Source organism: Acomys russatus, chromosome 2 (assembly GCF_903995435.1).
Source record: "Acomys russatus chromosome 2, mAcoRus1.1, whole genome shotgun sequence".
Taxonomy (NCBI): domain Eukaryota; kingdom Metazoa; phylum Chordata; class Mammalia; order Rodentia; family Muridae; genus Acomys; species Acomys russatus.
This window is the reverse complement of record NC_067138.1, coordinates 11,878,710-11,897,849: the sequence shown is the minus strand read 5'-3', so window position 1 is coordinate 11,897,849 and position 19,140 is coordinate 11,878,710. Positions and strand designations below refer to the sequence as shown.

Below are 19,140 nucleotides of genomic sequence, written 5' to 3'. Positions count from 1 at the left end.
GTTAACATTCCCTTCTGAAGACGTGAGAGGATCACTAGGTATTCATAAGACCCTCACCTGATCATTCCTTGAAAGTCAAACCACCTTCTCCTGCCCTAGCTATAACTAATGTTAGTAAATTAAATCATACAAGACTTAAAGAGAATTCCTGGGAATGAGACTCTTTGATGGAACAGCTACCACAAGTCACCCATGTTTCCATAAGTAACCCAAAAAATTCACCTATTTTACCAAACTGGATTTCACAGAATCTTTGTTCTGTCTGCTCCCTCTGCACTGGAAAGTCTCCTCAGGAAAGTTATTCAGCACAACAGATCCAAGGAGTTAAGATTTGAGGAAAACTAGGCAAAGAACACCAGAACCAATGCTTATAAACAGGCTGAGGAGACATTAATTGCATGGATCATGCACATTATTGTTTAACTCCAAGTCAACAATGTATTTCATTAAGGAAAAACTGTGAGCACTTCCCCTTGGAGCCATTTAACTCAGAGCAAGTCAGAAGTGGATTCTCTACTTCATGCTGTCAGTGTCTTTCTTCTGTGTGTATCTCTCTGTGTTTTTGTGCTTCTGTACATGTCTGGATTTTTCTGTCTGTTGTATGAGCTGTTGGGTCTATTTGTGAGTGCTCTCTGTTGGTTGTGTGTCTGTCTCTAACAAAGGGCTTTGTTCTGTATTTACTGAACAGTATATAAAGAATCATTCAGGAAAGGATGAGATGCTTTCAGAAATCCTTAACAGATTTATAAAAGGGATAAAATCTCTAGTTCCAACTCACCCAGAGGACACACATCATTGTTGGCCAACCATTATCCATAAATGGTTGCTTTCAACATTTATGGTACATGTTGGGTCTTCTGCATGTATTTCATGGTTGTTTAGCTTGGTGTTATTGTGGGACTCCTAGCAGTGGGAGTGGGGATGCTTCTGACACTTTCATCTCCTTTTGGGACCCTTTTCCTCCCATTGGCTGGTCACCTCCAACCTTGATATGAGGGTTTGTGTGTAACTTGCTATGTCATGTTCACTTCATATCCATGCGAGACCTGCTTTATTTCTGAAGGGAAGTGGAGAAGGACTAGATCTGCAGGGAAAGGGAAGGGGAAGAGAGACCAAGAGGAGTGGAGGGAGGGGAAATTACACTTGGAATGCATTGCATGAGAGAATAAGTAAAGGAGGAAGAAGAAGAAGGAGGAGGAGGAGGAGGAGGAGGAGGAGGAGAAGAAGAAGAAGAAGAAGAAGAAGAAGAAGAAGAAGAAGAAGAAGAAGAAGAAAAGGAGGAAGAGGGAGAGGAGGAGGAGGAGAGATTGAGATATAAAGTTACTGATGATGTAAGTGATCTTTGTGACTGCAATTATTACACAATGTATAAAGCTTTATAGGACCACATATACAACTGGTGAAAATATAAATGAGAAATATGGAGTGCATTAATGTCAAAGTTATTAATTTTGTGTTATAAGTATCTAAGACATTAGATAAAAATGGCTCAGAAATTAAAAGCACTGACTGCTCTTCCAAAGGATCAGGGTTCACTTCCCAGCACCCACATGGCAGCTCATTATTATCCATAACTTCAGTTCCAGCAAATATGATCCCCTCTTCTGGCCTCCATGGGAACTAAACATGTGCATGGTGCACAGACATGTGTTCACTAAAGCAAAACACCCATTCAGATAAACTAAAACAGAAAATAAAACAAGACAATATACACAACTTGAAAGAATTCAAAAAATGACTGTGCTATAAAAAAGACAAAGAATAGCAGAAAGAAAAGAATGAAGTCTGTGTCCACACAAAAGAATGGAAACCCCTGGAAACACTGTGTGCAGGCAAATATTAAAGACAAGTATTTTTATGAAATTTTTATTTCTTGGGAATGTAATTGGCAATTTTAATACAACTTTTAAACATGTACCATGAGATAAATATTACAAGATGAGTAAAATGTAAAAACATATCCCAAAGTCAGAAGGAAGAAAATGGGAATGTCTGATCATGAAATTTTTACTGATTCATGGCACAGTATACTGTCACTTGACGGTATAGTGTAGTGGGCGAGTGTGCTGTAAAACATAAGGTGCCATATTTTAAGGAGGAAGTTGTAATATATGCAAAAATGAAAATAAAAGGTAAGAAAGAAACAAGGAAATAAAGCAGAAACAAGGGCACACAAGACCACTAGAAAACAAACCAAAGGTTTTAGGTTTCAATCCTGAAATCTCAATAATCACATAAATGTGCATGGACAAATTTCTGTTGTAACAACCATCCTCAAGAAAGTTCACTAAAGCTCTAACCCAGGGGGCTCCGACTAAGAACTAACCAGGAAGTAGCATCACAGCCATGTAAGTGATGGAGATTAAACCATACACACTGGAGCCAGCCCTGAACTCAGTATGACTCAGTATGAACGTCACATTCCTGATGTGCCGGTTGTCAAAGAGTTTTCTAGTTACTCTATGACCCATCCATTCATTCTCTTGTGGGTGGTCACTCAAGTGTATTCCAGCAGGGACTTCAATGCATCTTTGCTTCAAGGAGATAAATAACCCAGGTCAGGGGTCTATCAACAGGTAAATGGGGAAACAAAAGGAATAAGCCCTACAATGTCACAATATTTTCCATAACAAGGAATGAACTTCTTGCATAGCTAAGCCTTAGAATTATTATGTTAAAGGAAAATTTTCAGATTCAAGGAGGAAATAGTATATGCTTCCACATATACAAACTATACCAAACAGTCAAATTCATAAGAACAGAAGGGGAGCAGAGACTTCCAGAGATGAGAAGGGAGGTCAGAGCCTTTCAGTTAAGAGTTACAATTTCATTTGGGATGTTTTGTTCTTAAGTTTTAAATATAGTGGTGATGGTTACATAATGTACTTAATAGCCTGACCTGTGAACCTAACAAAGATCAAAACCACAAATGTGAGCCAGCATGATGGCTCATTGAATAAAAACCTTGCTGCAGATGCCTAACAATGAGCTCCACTCCTGTATCCTACGGGAGGAGGAGAAGGTTGATGCCAGAACATTTTCTTCTGACCCCAATTGCTCTGGCATGTGCACACTTGTACACACACACACACACACACACACACACATATACATTCACACACACACAGACAGACACATAACCTCACACACACATACACACACACATAAACTCACTCACACACACATACACTCACATACATATATGCACACACATATACATACACACACATCTAATAATAATAATAATAAAATTAATTTAAATGGTGTTACATATTACATAGGGGGGGAATGAGATAAGGGTAGAGCTCAGTGGCAAACATTTGTCTACTCATGAGGAGCCCTGGGTCCACTCCTTAGTGTGTGTGTGTGTGTGTGTGTGTGTGTGTGTGTGTGTGTGTGTGTGTGCGTGCGTGCGTGCGTGTTGTAGAAAGACAATATAAGGAAGCAAGAGAATAGCCATCTGCAGGCCAAAGAAACAGGCTTCAAAAGAAACTCCAGTTGCTAGTGCCTTGATCTTAGATTTAAGCCTCCATAATTATGATGAAGAAAATCTGTTTTTTAAGTACCTGAGTTTACAGTGTTTTGTTTTGGAAATCCTAGAAGCTTAATATAAAGTCAAAGGTAAGATTACAGAAAAATGCACAAAGCAAAATCATGTGCTTTGTCCAGGCACATCTTCTAAGGAGACCATAGATAATTTAAATCTGTAATTTGAAAGTAATATTTACAAAGGCTCAAAAACTACTTAGCAACAAATATTATACGTGATATGAGAAAGCAAATACAAAATGTACTTTAGATTACACTCTTTTTAAATTACTGTACATAAGATGAACAATATAATATTTCATTATGATAATTTTGTAATGAAATTGAACTGTACCCCATGACTATCTCTAGCCTCATCTCTCACTCCCTACTTGCTCCTTTCTTCCCAAATGGTCTTTCTTACACTATTATGAAGTCTGTTTTGAACCAAGATTCTTATGAGATAAAAGTGCTGCAATTGCCTCAGAATCTGCCTGACCTTATGTGATGAGACCCAGATTTTTCTACAACCCTGCCAGTGTCATACGTAGTGTGTATATAGCCAAATACTGAGCATTGTGCGCAAATTCCACGTTTTCTTTATCCATTTATCTATGATGGGCTAAGCTAATGCCACAGGCTTACAGAGCACTGCCATCATAGACACATATACACACAAAGAGCTGTAAAGGTAGCTCTGCATTTATTTGCACTTTGAAGTGTCTTCCAGATGACTGGACTATGACTGGACTAATTTATATTCCTTTCTTCCAACATCCTCTACAGAATCTGGTTCTTAGTTTACTTTATTTTCATGATAGGCATTCAAGTGTAATTTTCCTGATGGATAAGTAAGTGGAGTATTTTATCTGTGCAGTTAGGGCCATTATTGCCAAAATGGTCTGTGGTTGCAGGACTTTGCAACTACCCATTCTCCGATTTTGGTTCATTAGGAAAACATATCCAGAAGTGGATAAGACCTCCAAGAGCTGTCTGCACATATCTATTTCTGCTGCATAGGCCCCATGTTCTAAAGCCTCTACAATGTCTCTAAACAGTGCTACCAAGAAGGTACCTCTGAGGTACATTTCATACCTGAACTATAAATTCCATCGTTGGTCTCCATAGACCCATGGCCATCACACAATGCAAAATGCTCTACAGAGTCTTTAACCAATAGTGCTTTTGATCTAGATGTGGTGCTGCATACCTGCAACCTAGCATTCCAGAGGCTGAGCCAACAAGATTGTGCCAGGTTCAAGGCCAGCTTGGGTAACATGGAGAGTTAAGACAATCTAGGCTCAAACTGAGACCTTCTCTCAAAATAAAATTGAAAGTATTTTTAAGTAATGGTAGATTTTTTGTAAGGAAATGAAAATGTGGAGCACAGTTTAAGTATTGACAAATATATGATAACATTTTCTCACAAAGCAGAATAATTACTTTGCTCTTAACATGCCACATTCCCTCTATTCACCCAACCCCCTTCAATGTCACACCTCTTGCAAACACTGGTCCTTTCTATTTTATCCATACCTTTACCGTGTCAAAACTTTCATAACTTTTGGGATCATAAAATAGTCTGTTTTGAAAACTGGCTTCTTTCCCTCAGCAATATGCAATTCAAGTTCCATCTTGTCATTTCATGATTTATCTTCCTTTTTTTTTTAAGATAAATACTTCTGTGTAGCTCAGGCTAGCTTTAAACTTATGATTCATTCTCAGTCTCTAAGACTGAGAGATTTGTGGCAAATCAATCAAATTGTTTTCTGTGGCACTGAATACTGAACCCAGGACCTTGCACACACCACCCATGTTCTCTACCACAGAGCTATATCCCAAGCCCTTTATCTATTTTAGTACCTAAACAGCCAGCTATTTCCTGCCTCTCTCCCAGTCTGTTTACCCATTCTCCTATCAAAAGACATCTTGATTGCTTACAAGCGTTCTCAGTTATGAAGGAAGCTGCTGTAAGTACTAGTGTTTTGTGGGAACACACCGGGAAAAGATCCTACTAAATCAAGTGATCAAAGCATGTTTATTTTTGGAAGAAATTGCCAAGCTGTTGTCCAAAGCAGATCTAGTACTTATCTGGCATTCCAATCAAAAACAAGAGGGAGCTCATCTTTCTACTTTGTCACCATGGTCCTGTGACCTGAAGTGCCTTGCTTCCAGCCTCTAGCCGTGCAGTATCATCTCTTTGTTTTAATTTGTTCTTTCACTAAAGATGTTGGGCATCTTTCCATGTTCTAATTTTCCACTTACACATCTTCTGCAGTGAGGCGTCTGTGCAGATTACGCAGCCATTTTTAATAGACCTTTTTTTTTTCTCCTTCAATTTGGTGCAGTTTACAGGTTATTTATAAACTTTGGATACAAGCCCTTTAAATGATATACATTCCGCATACATTTTTCATTATCAGCTTGTAGTTTGTCTTTCAAATTAGTTAACAACTGTTTAACAGTTTCTTTTGCAGAGTGATATTTTAAGTTTTTATGAAATCCAACTTTTCTTTTCCTTTTGGATCGTGATTTGTGTGTTTTATATAAAATATATATTGCCAGATCCAAAATCATCTAGATTTTCTTTCAGTGTATTTTGGGAGTTTTATAGCTGTGTCTTTTACACTTATGTCTATGATCTACTTTGAGTACATTTATGTAAAGGGCATAGGTCTGTGTAGAGATCCATTTTCTTTCTTTTTTTTTTCTTTCTTTTTTTGTGAATATATTCAGTATACCAGTACCACTTAATGAATGAGTTTATTAATTTTTGCAAAACTAAAAAGCTAATTCAAAGAGAAATTTACTGTGCCACAAATACTGAAGAACACATAAAAGTTATCCAATTAGTTTGGAGCAGAACATACAGAAAACACTGAAAATTAAACATAATAGGCTTCAAAGAGGTATTTTACCAAAGAAGAAATGTAAATGATAAATGTCGTTCTTCAAAAAATTTCTATATTATTAGTCACCAATGAAATGCAATTCAACCAAGCATGATGCCATTAGTATGCTAAAAGGCTGGCTGCAAGAACATTTACTATGACAGTGTCATGCACTGGTGAAAATGTGGAGCAATCGGAATCCTCAGGTAGTGGTGGTAGCAATGCAAAGTGGTGCAGTCATTTCAGAAAACAGCTGAGCCAATTGTTTTATTTATTGTTTCTTTTTTATTTATAAATAAAGAAAATCCTTTCTCTTTATTCTTCCACTGTTTCTCTTCTGAAAATGGCAGGCCTCCCATGGATATCAACCAGCCATGTTGTCCAAATATTATAATTATATAATGTATAATATTATACATGAGAAAAAGGTTATTCTATTTCAGGCTTCTCTGCAACCTAAACTTCCTGTCATATCCACCCCCTTCTCTCAATGTGTGTGTGTGTGTGTGTGTGTGTGTGTGTGTGTGTGTGTGTGTTGCCTATGTTGAAATGTCTTTTATTCTTTTCTTAATATTTTTATTGTTTAATTGGAAATTTCACAACATGAACCCTGATCCTCCCAGGAACCTACTCTGTCGTAGGTCTCCAGTTGGAACAGCACCATTTGTTGAAGATGTTTAATTTTCTTCATTGTAATATTTTGGCTCCTGTGTAGCTGTGTGGGTTTATTTCTGTGTCTTCTTTTTTATTCCATTGATTAACTAGGCCATTTCTATGTCATAACCATGTGTTTTTATTACTATTGCTCTTCAGTACAACTTAAAATCAGGGATGAAGATATCTCGAGAAGTACCTTTATTGTATATGATTGTTTTAGCTATTCTGGGTGTTTTGTTTCTCCATATGAAGCATAGAGTTGTGCTTTCCAGGCCTTTAAAGAATTGTGTTGAGGGCTGGAGAGATGGCTCAGAGGTTAAGAGCACTAGCTGCTCTTCCAAAGGTCCTGAGTTCAATTCCCAGCCACCACATGGTGGCCCACAACCATCTATAATAAGATCTGAGGCCCTCTTCTGACCTGAAGGTAGAATACTGTATACTAATAAATAAATAAATCTTTTAAAAATTGTGTTGATATTTTGATGGGGATTGCATTGAATCTGTATATTGCTTTTGGTAGGATGACCATTTTTACTATGTTAATCTTACCAATCCATGAGCATGGAACATTTTCCAACTTCTGATATCTACTTCATTTTCTTTCTTCAGAGACTTGAAGTTCTTGTCATACAGGTCTTTCACTTGCTTGCTTAGACTTACAGCAAGATATTTTCTATTATTTGTGGCTCTTGTGAAGGGTGTAATCTTGCTAATTTCTCTTTCAGCCTGTTTGTCATTTGTATAGAGGAGGGTTACTGATTTTTTTAAAATTAATTTTGTATCCAGCCATTTTGCTGATGGTGTTTAGCATCTGTAAGAGTTCTCTGGTGGAATTTTGAGTGTCACTTATATACACTATCATATCTGTGAGTAGAGATAATTCATTTCCTCCTTTCTGATGTGGATCCCCTTGATCTCCTTTTGTTGTCATATTGCTCTAGCTAGAACTTCAAGTACAATATTGAAGAGTTATTGAGAGAGTGAGCAGCCTGTCTAAATCCTGATTTTAGTGAAATTTCATTGAGTTTCTCTCCATTTAACTTGATGTTGGATAAATATATATACTTGCTATATATTGTCTTTATTACATTTAGGTATGTTTTGACTCCCTGATATTTCTAAGATTTTAAACATGAGTGGGCATTGTATTTTTTGTCAAATGTTTTTTCAGCATCTATAGAGATGATCACATGGGTTTTCTTTCTTTCAGTTTGTTTATATTGTGGATTGCATTGATAGATTTCCATATATTGAACCACATGTGCATGCCTGGGATGAAGCCTACCTGATCATGAGGGATGAAATTTTTGATATGTTTTTGGATTCAGTTTGCAAGTATTTCATTGAATATTTTTGTACCAATGTTCATAAGGGAACTTGGTCTGAAATTCTCTTTCTTTGTTGAGTCTTTGTGTGGTTTAGGTATCAGGGTCACTGTGGCCCTCTCATAGAATGGGCTTGGCAATGTTCCTTCTGTTTCTATTTTGTGAAATAGTTTAAAGAGCATTGGTATTAGCTCTTCTTTGAAAGTTTGGTAGAATTCTGCAATGAAACCACCTGGCCCTGGGATTTCTTTTGGATGGGAGACTTTTTAATGTCTGCTTCTATTTTCTTAATGGTTATTGGAGTATTTAACTTGTTTACCTGCTCTTGATTCAACTTTGGTAAGTGGAATCTATCAAGAAATTGTCCATTTCCTTTGGATTTTCAATTTTTATGCCATATAGACTTTTGAAATAAGACCTAATGGTTCTTTGATTTCCTCAGTGTCTGTTGTTATGTCTCCCTTTTCATTTTTTATTTTGTTGATTTGGATATTGTCTCTCTGCCTTTTGGTAAGTTTGTTTAAGAGTTTGTCTATTGTTGATTTTCTCAAAGAACCTGCTCTTGGTTTCATTGATTCTTTGAATTGTTCTCTTTATTCCTAATTTATTGATTTCAACCCTGAGTTTGATTATTTCCTGTCATCTATTTCTTTTAAAGGTGTTTGCATCTTTTTTAGAGCTTTCAGGTGAGCTGTTAAATCATTAGTGTGAGATCTCTCCAATATTTTTAGTAAAGCACTCAGCACTATGAACTTTCCTCCTAGCACTACTTTCATTGTGTTTCACATGTTTGGGTATGTTGTGCCTTCATTTTCATTGAGTTTTAGAAAGTCTTTAATTTCTTTATTTCTTCCCGGACCCAGTGATCATTGAGTTGTTTAGTTTCCATGACAATATAGGTTGTTATTACTGTTGTTGTTGAAGTTCAGATTTAATCCATGGAGATCTGATAAGATACATGGGGCTATTTCAGTTTTCTTTTATTGGTTGACGCTTGTTTTATGACTAACTATATGGTCAATTTTTGGAAAAGATTCCTTGAGGTTCTGAACAGAACACATATTCTTTTGTGGTTTGGTGAACTGTTCTGTACATATCTATTAGGTCTATTGGATTGATGGCATATGTTAGTTTCATTGTTTCTCTATTAAGTTTCTGTCTCAATAATTGGCCCATTGGTCAAAGTGGGGTGTTGAAGTTGCCCACTATTAATGTGTGGGGTTCGATTTGTGACTTAAGATTTAATAATGCTTCTTTTACAAATGTAGGTGCCCTTATATTTGGGGCATAGATGTTCATTATTACTCTTGGTGAATTTTTCCTTTGATGAGAATTAATTTTTTTTAATTTTGGTTAAAGGTCTATTTTATTAGATATTCAGATGGCTCCTCCAGCTTGTTTCTTGCATCCTTCTTTTTGGAAACTCTTTTTCTAGCATTTTGCTCTGAGGCATTTTGTTGCTGAGGTGTGTTTCTTGTACGCAGAATGATGGGTCCTGATTTTATATCAATTCTGTTAGCCTGTGTCTTTTTATAGAGGAGTTGAGTGCATCCATGTTGAGAGATATTAATGACCAATAATTGTAATTCCTTTTATTTGGATATTGATGGTGGTAATATATTTGTGTGCTTCTCTTCTTTTAGTTTTTCTGTAGTGAAGTTATTTATATCCTGTGTGTTCAAGGTGTAGTTGACCTCACTGGGTTGGCGTTCTTCTTCTAGCATTTTCTGTAGGGCTGTGTTGGTGTGTAGATATTTTTTTAATTTGGTGTTGTTTTTTCTGTCTATGGTGGTTGAAATTTGTCCTGGATATAACAGACTGCCCTGACATCTGTGGTCTCTTAGGGTCTGCAAGACATCTCCCCAAACCCTTCTGGATGTAGAGAAGTCAGGAGTAATTCTTGTAGGTCTGCCTTTATATGTTACATGTCTTTTCCCCTTGCAGCTTTTAATAATTTCCTTGTTCTATACACTTAGTGCTTTGATTATTATGTGGCAGGAGGAATTTCTTTTCTAGTTTAATATATTTTGTGTTCTCTAAGCCTCATGTATGTTTGAAAGCATCTCTTTATGGTGGAGAAATTTTCTTCTGTGATTTTGTTAAAAATATTTTCTGGTCCTTGGAGCTGGGAATCTTCTCTTCCTTCTATTCCTGTTATTCTCAGGTTACATTTTTACATCATGTCCTTGATTTCTTAGATGTTTTGTATCAGGAATTTTTTATTTAATAGTTTCTTTGACAGATGCATCGATTTCTTTATATGTATATTCTACACCTGTGAGTCTCTCCTCCATCTCTTGTATTCTGTTGGTGATGCTTACCTCTGTAGTTCCTGTTCTCCTCCCTGAGTTTTCCATCTCCAGAATTTTCTGTTTGTGTTTTCTTTATTGATTCAATTTTCATTTTCAGGTCTTGATCTATTTTATTCATTTCCTTCACCTGTTTGATTATATTGTCCTGTATTTCTTTAAGTTATTTATTCATTTTCTCTTTAAAAGTCTTTACTTGTTTGATTGTATTTTACTGTATTTCTTTGAGTGATTTGTTCGTTTCCTCTTTAAAGGCCTTTATTTGTTTCTTTGAATTTACCTGTATTTCTTTGAGGGATTTATTGGTTTCCTCTTTAAAGACCTTTATCATCATCATAAGCATAGGTTTAAGGTCATTTTCATATGTTTCATCTGTAGATTATCCAAGGCTTGTTGTATTAGGATAGTTGGGTTCTGGTCATGTCATATTGCCCTGGGTTTTGTTTATTTTTTTTCTTACACTGGCATTTAGCCATCTGGTTGTTCCTGGAGTCTGCTAGGTTTCTTGAGCATGTGGAGGTAGCACTGGATTGTGGGCTAGGGGCTAGATCTCTGGGAATAGCCTGCAGCTCTTCTGTGCTGGTTGTATCTCGTTGGACCTATAGCAGGAGACTAGGTTGTATGTGTTTAACCTGTGTGATTCTGAGATCCAGCAGGACTCTTCAAGATGGATAGTAGAGGCTTGAACTGTAGGCTGGATCCGTGTATCTCTAGAATCTGGAATCGTCCTCAGAATAGTAGGAATAGTCAGGAGGTCTGAGGCTGGAACCTAGGGTGTCTGGCAGCTGGGATCTTCTCTTCTCTCAGGGGAAACACAAACAGATGCTGGAATTTCAGAATCAGAAGGGTCTCTTACACTGCACAGTTAGCTGTACTCCTGGTACTCAGACTCCATGCTCTGGGGACCACCCTCTTGGAACAAGACACTGTATTCTACTATTGTCCAGAAAGTCTCCAGAGGGAGCTGGGTAGAGCCACTGGAGGCTGAAGGCAGGGGTCTCTGGAACTCAGGAGTCCTGCTAAGATAGGCAAAAGGAACTGGGTGACAAGAGCCTGGTATCCAGGAAGCCTTCATTGGGGACACTGGAACTGTCTGCCCCTAGCTCCTGGGATGGTCTCAGGTGACAGTGTACTCTCATTATGCAGGCTACTCACATTAATATTATCCTGGTAGCACTATGGCCCACAGACATCAAAACAGATTTAAATGGAAACACAGACCATGGACATTATATGGCCTTTGGTGGTAACATGGGCTACAGACCTCAACATGGACCCCAGTTGCAGTAGGACAACTGATCCAGATATGATCCTATGCAGCAGCTCAATCCATAGATATCAACATGGCTTCAGATGGCATCACAGATGATGGACATTTCATGTCCTCCAACAATAATATAAACCACAGACCTCAACAGAGACACTGCCTGTTGTAGGACCCTGGACATACACAGGCACAGGACCAAAGTCCCATTGACCTATGCTCAGAGGAATCATGCGAGCACACCGGAGCTGCTCTCTGCTTTGACACCTTTCTGCCTGCTCCCCAGCTGCCTGGTCTACCTGGGTCATAAATAGGGAACCAATAGAGACAGTGAGCCCAAGAGAAGGGAGTAGGGGTGTGAAGCCAAAACCCCATCATCTATACCTACCTCCAAACCCTGTGGCCATGAGAGACCACCAAACCTGCTAATACCAGAGACATCATAATGGGAAGAGGCCATCGTAAGAACACAAGCAACAACTCCCAGGGCCATTTGATACTACCAGAACAAAGAAATAATATTAAAAGCTGCAAGAGAAAAAGGACAAGTCACCTGACTTCTCAACGGAGACTATGAAAGCCAGAAGAGCCTAGACAGATGTCATGCAGACACTAAGAGACCACAAATGCCAACACAGACTACTATACCCAGCAAAACTTTCAATCACCATAGATGGAGAAAACAAGATATTCCATGACAAAACCAAGTCTAAACAGTACCTAACCACAAATCCAGGCCTACAGAAGATACTAGATGGAAAACTCCAACCCAAGGTGGCTAACTTTACCCAGGAAAACAAAGGAAATAAATAGCCCTACATCCATAAAACCAAAAGAAAGGACACACACACAAATACATACACACATACACAAACACACCACTAACATAAACAAAATAGGAGCCAGTAACCAGTAATCATTAATATGTCTCAGCATCAAAGGCCTCAACTCCCAATAAAGAGACACAAGCTAATAGAATGGATGTGAAAACAGGACCCACCATTCTAGCTCTTTCTCAAAAAATTTGTAATTGTGCTACCTAAAGACCCAGCTATACCACTCCTGGGCATATATTCAAAAGATGTTCCACCATACAACAAGGACATTTGCTCAACTACGTTCATAGCAGCCTTATTCATAATAGCCAAAATCTGGAAACAACCTAGATCTGGAAACAACCCTCAACCAAAGAATGGATAGAGAAACTACGGTACATTTACACAATGGAATACTATTCAGTTATCAAAAACAAGGAAATCATGAAATTTGCAGGCAAATGGATGGAACTAGAGGCAATAATTCTGAGTGAAGTAACCCAGACCCAGAAAGTCATTTATGGTATATACTCTTTTGTAAGTAAATATTAGCCCAACATAGATGTCCTCTGAGAGATTCTACCCCACAGGGTTTCAGGACAGATACTGAGACTCAAAGATGGACTCTTGGTTAAGAGCTGCAAATTGTATGGAAGAGATGGGGAAAGGAAGGATGGGGTGGGAGTATGTCAGAAGTCCCAAAAGGAGACTATCAAGACTGGTGGACTGGACTCAGGGGCCCTGCACAAACTGATGCACCAACCAAAGACATCTATCATAACAGCGCATTGGATTTTATCAAAGGCCTTTTCTGCATCTAATGAGATGATTGGGTAGTTTCTATACTTGAGTCTTTTTGTGTATTGGGTTACATTTATTCATTTATGTTGAACTGAATCTCTACAACAAATCTGTCTTGATAGTGGTTAAGATAGGGAAGATAGTATTAAACAGATACTATGCAGGGGAGAAAAGGGAATGATGGTATGAGAGGTATAAGAGAAAGGATCTAAGAGTAGAGCAGAGGAAAGGTCTAGGGATGATAACTAACATTAAAGATATTTGAAAAGGCCATTTGAAAACTTACAGTTTTAGAAACTTTGTGTGTGTGTGTGTGTGTGTGTGTGTGTGTGTGTGTTACCATATACACAGTGAAATATCTTCAACCCAAAAGCCATTGGTTCCCAAATAAAAAGCAGTCCAGTGCCAGTATGAAATACTTCTCTCAAGTTTTTGTGATAAGAATGCTGGCTCTTCTTATTGCTCTTGGTTACCTGCCAGAACTTGATAAGACCCTGTTGCTGAAAATCACACATATTGCCCAGGACATGGAAAAATCAAGTTGTTGTTGACCAGTAAGCTTCCTCCATACTGTCTAGCTTCCACAGTACTGGAAAGTGCTTTATGGACTTCTGGAGGTATGGGCAGCCAACAACATTCCTACCTATATGAGAACCCTATAAGGTTCAGTAAGAACCAGTAGCCAAGATATGCCTGTGGGTGCAGTAGTGGCACAAATATTACAGGATAACCAATTACTTTCTGATTAGATATGAAGCTCATTCTGGAGAAGGAAAAACATGTCTGGTATTATAAATCTGGATAAAGAACCCAAATTTGAGGAGCTCGGACCTGAGAGGTGAACTTATTACCATTATTTTACCAAATAGTCATAGTATGCAACTGTCCTCTAAATTTGTTTCTCTCTACCCATGGATTAATAGTCGTCTAAGCCTCATCAGAGAAGTTTCTTCATACAGTGATGGTGCTTAATACAGAAACTCTCTACTGATAAAAGCACAGAAAATAAGGGACTGTGACATGCTCAGTCACAAGTGAGATGTCTATCACCCTGCTCCCTATAGCCCAAGGACCACCCCCAAAATAAGAGGGCAAGAATATTGTAAGAGCAGAGCTCTGGAAGAACCATAGCAAATTATCTTCTGGACATGACAGGACTGTACTGATGTACTACAGCAGCTGTGGCTGCCTGCAGAAGATCTCCATAATATCAGGCCAGTCAACAGTCTAGTATGAAATAGGAAATAGATTTATGAGTCCCCAGCTATAACTAAGGAGCTACTGATGGCCGACAGACTCTGGGCACGGGAGAATCAGTTTTGGGTTTTATTATTTATTTATTTAATTTACTCAGATTGCAATTCAATTGTTATCCCATCACTTGTATCCTCCCATTTCTCCCTCCCTCCCACTTTCACTCTATTTTCCTTCCCTAGGTCTATGAAGGAGAGGAACCTCCTCCCCAACTATATGGTCATAGGCTATCAAATCTCATCTTGGTAGCTTGCTTATTCTTTCCCCGAGTGCCACCAGGGCTCTCCGCCAAGGGGAAGTGATCAAATATGGGGCACCAGAGTTCATGTCAGAGTTAGTTCCTGCTCTCCACATAACTGTGGAGAATGTCCTGTCCATTGGCTAGATCAGAGTAGGGGTTCGATGTTTACTACTTGTATTGCCCTTGGTTAATGCAGTAGTTTGAGCAGACCTCCCTGGGCCCCTATCCACCCATCATGATATAATTCTTGTAGGTTTCTAGTACTCTCTGGATCCTTCAATTTACCCTTCTCCTATATTTCTCTTACCTAGAGTCACAGTAAGATGCCCTCACATCTATCCCAATCTCTTGGTAAGTGAAGACTTTCATGGGACATGCCTTTTGGGTTTGTGCCCAATTATAAGTGAGTATATACCATGTGAGTCTTTCTGCTTATGGGTTAACTCAGTATGATCATTTCTAGTTCCATCCATTTGTCCACAAATTTCATGAATTCCTTGTTTTTAATAGCTGAGTAGTATTCCATAGTGTAAAGGTACCACAGTTTCTTTATCCATTCTTCTACTGATGGACACTTAGGCTGTTTCCAGGTTCTGGCTATTATGAATAAGGCTGCTATGAACATGGTTGAGCATATGTCCTTGTTGTGTGGCGGAGCATTTTCTGGGTATATTCCAAGGAATGGAATAGCTGGGTCTTGAGGAAACCCTGTTCCCAGTTTTCTGAGAAAGTGCCAGATAGGTCTCCAAAGTGGTTGTACAAGTTTGCATTCCTACCAGCAATGAAGAGGTGGAGAATCAGTTTTCTTTAAAGGCGTGGCTTCTGGTAGGTCAACCATGCTCCAGTTGATGACCGCACATCTAGCAGTATATGAACAGCACAAACTGGAGTGGGTGGGTTATTGAATTTAGGAAAGAAAATACTAGGGTATGGAGGTGGGAGTGGATTTTGGAAAACTAAAGGGAAGGAGTTGTAATGGTACTGGAATGGTAGCTAGGAAATTACATATTGAGACACAACCACAAGCCAGCAGGAGGGAGAGATAACTAGGAAATGTGAAGGCTTTTGAATTCTCAAAGTTCTCCCCCACCGGCACACCTCTAACAAGGCCACACTCCCTAATCCTTCCCAAATGTTCCACCAACTACAAACTATGCATTCAAATATATGAGCCTATGGAGACCATTCGCTTTCAAACCAGTGGCTTTCTTCTCCTCTTCCTCTTTTTATCCACCGAAAGCCTACATTCCAATATCTTATTAGCAGATACACTAACAGTGCAGTGTCCTTCTTGGTCATTTTAAAACTCTTATAATTGTACAAGAAAAATACAATTTTATATGGTTCTAGTAGGCTATGATTTTAAAATTTTATAGATACAGTTCCTATCTTGAGAATGTATTTAAAAAACAAAGTTCTTTATTGGTCAGTGTGCATATAGTAACTATTATCTTATTCCAAATATTATTATTCAACCATAGCTTCATTATTGAGAGAGAATTTTAGTTAATTGCATCTTGGGTCCTCCCTCTTGATTAATACAGTACATTTTATAACAGTGTCTCTATCAAACCTTAATTTACAAAATCTCTGGAATGTGATAGAGAACAATAAAACCATGGCCTGAGACATAAACGTGGTGATAAAAGGGCTGCATAGGATTTCTTTGTGATATGTAAACTGCTAGTTCCAGATCTATGCCCTGCAATTATAAGCAACCATAAAACTCATGCCTATCCCTTGAAGGAAAGAAAGATGTAAGAACAGAGAAATTTTCTCCTTCATTATTCTAGTCTCTTAAACACCATGGCATCACAGAGTAATCTTCCAGCCCACACAGAATCAACCCTTCTTCCCAGGCATCATTTGAAGATGCTGTATCAAAGGCCAGCCATCTGAAGGACAAAAGATCCCAACAACTTCATGTGGATCTGGACCAGATACAAATCTGCTATAAATTTTCTATCTATAACTGTACCTTTCCTTGCCAGTTCTTATCCAGTATCCCTTTGCTGACACTTTTACAGGGAGTTGTGTTTTGCCAGTGACCTGACCTCTTCCCTTAAATACTTATGTCAGGAGCTTCCTGTAACAGTCTCCAGAGAGAATGACTGTTCTCTGCCTTGGAGAAAAGAAGAAGAATGCAAGCTTTGTCCTTAGTCATTCCTTGTTTCTTCTGCATAAGTGCAGCTCCCTTGCACAGGGAGCTGTATCATTACACTTCCCATGGACAGAGAATTATGTCCACTGGAAATTTCCACTCTTTTCTTAAGTAAATTTTTAGTTAAATTCCAGTCTTTTCTTCATTTTTTAGCCTATGCACTCTTCTGTTCCTATTACATCATTGCTTGTGCCGTAGAGTTAATGCCTGTAAGACCAAGTTCTAAAGCAGGCCTGTTGTCCCAAAATTTAGGTGTCAGAGACAGAAGATAAAGAATAAAAGGACAGCACAGTAAGACTTTATCTCAAAAACCAGAATAAAAAATGAATAAGTAAAGAGAAATCAGGTCTGTATTAAACATGAGAAACACTCAAAAAGCAAGAACTAGACTCCAAGCTCTATTTTTCCTGTATGTGTTTACCTTGAAAAGAGTCATTCACCAGTGTAGTACAGAGAGTAGATAGTTTACAGTCCTTGAAAAATGTCAAAATGTTCTGAGAAAACCGGACTGCATAGGGCATGTATTGCTTGCCAAAGCAGATGAACAGCATTCACTAAAATAAGCCTTTGGCTACCTTTCCCTAAAAATCCTGCAGTTAAAGGAAATGTATGCAGTGAAAGAGCTGGAGCCATGTGCACTTGCATCACCCTCTGCACGCAGATATTGTAACATAGATAGTGAGAGAGAAGAGGCCAGAGACACTAACATGCATGCAATAACTCATCCCTTTGTATTTCTGCTTCAAAATCCAAATTCTATAAGATTCCATGTGTCAGGGTCACACTACGTCAAATATATCATTCTTTTTCCATTGTCCTGTTGAACTAAATGACCTATAGATTTTTTTGTTTGTGTCGCAGCATGTCCAGTATGTACAATGTCACCATAATATAGGTTAACTTGACTAAACTCTTTTCTAGGTGTGTATGTATTTATTTTAGGAAGCTTCTAAAGCAGTAGGTTTCCATATGACATTTTCAAAAGGGGACCTACAGATTTTTTTAAGGAGATAAAAGCATTTTTAAACAAATGCTCCATCATAAAGTTGTAAACCAATAAGTTGATGAAACACAACCACGCAAGATATCTGACAGAGCCCTGCCCCGGGATCACACACCTGCCTTCCTGCGTGGAGCTGTTAGCCATGGGCGAACGGGTGTTTGCGGTGGAGAGCATCTGGAAGAAGCGTGTGAGGAAGGGCAAAGTCGAATATTTGGTGAAGTGGAAAGGATGACCCCACCCCAAGTACAGCACATGGGAGCCAGAGGAGCACATCCTGAACACTTGCCTTGTCATGGCCTCTAAGGAGAAGGAGGAGAGAGAGAGAGCATCAGGGTATAGGAAGAGAGATCTGAAACTCAAGAAGCTTCTGCTGCTGAGGCCACCAGCCACTGTGAGCCTGTGGAGCAACCTCCTGAGGAGGAGGCAAAAGTCTACCTGGCCAATGGGCCCCTCCCTGGACACCCATGCTCCCGTCAAATGAAGTTACTGTGACCGACATCACTGCCAACTCCATTACTGCCACCTTCCTCGAGGCTCGCTTCTTCTGAGACCGCAGTGGGAAGCTGTGAACAGTGGCTTCCCCTCTTAAATTTGTGTTCCTTGGGGGTTTGAGTGAGGTATTCCAGAGACAGGAGGGGCTGGGAACAGGGCAAATATTTTAATTTTTAAAAAAGCAAAAGCATGAGACGACCCTACTCCCCTCCCCTTGCTCAGTGAGGGTTGTTTGCAAAGAGGCCTCTGGAACAGGGTGGGAAGGCCAGTGTTGTTTGGGTCTCATCTCCAGGGCAGATGGGGTTGGGCTACCCTGCCCAGTACACCTATGTTATTTTCTTTCAGAGGCTGATCCTAGGAATCAAAGGAGCCCAAGAGGTCCACACCTTGCCTCAAGCA

At 38.9% G+C, this 19,140-nt stretch overlaps 1 pseudogene; it reads left to right on the top strand.

The window, feature by feature from the left end:
• The first annotated feature begins 18,310 nt into the window (after positions 1 to 18,310).
• On the top strand, positions 18,311 to 18,818 carry LOC127206006 (chromobox protein homolog 7-like; annotated as a pseudogene).
• The last annotated feature ends 322 nt before the right edge of the window (positions 18,819 to 19,140 follow it).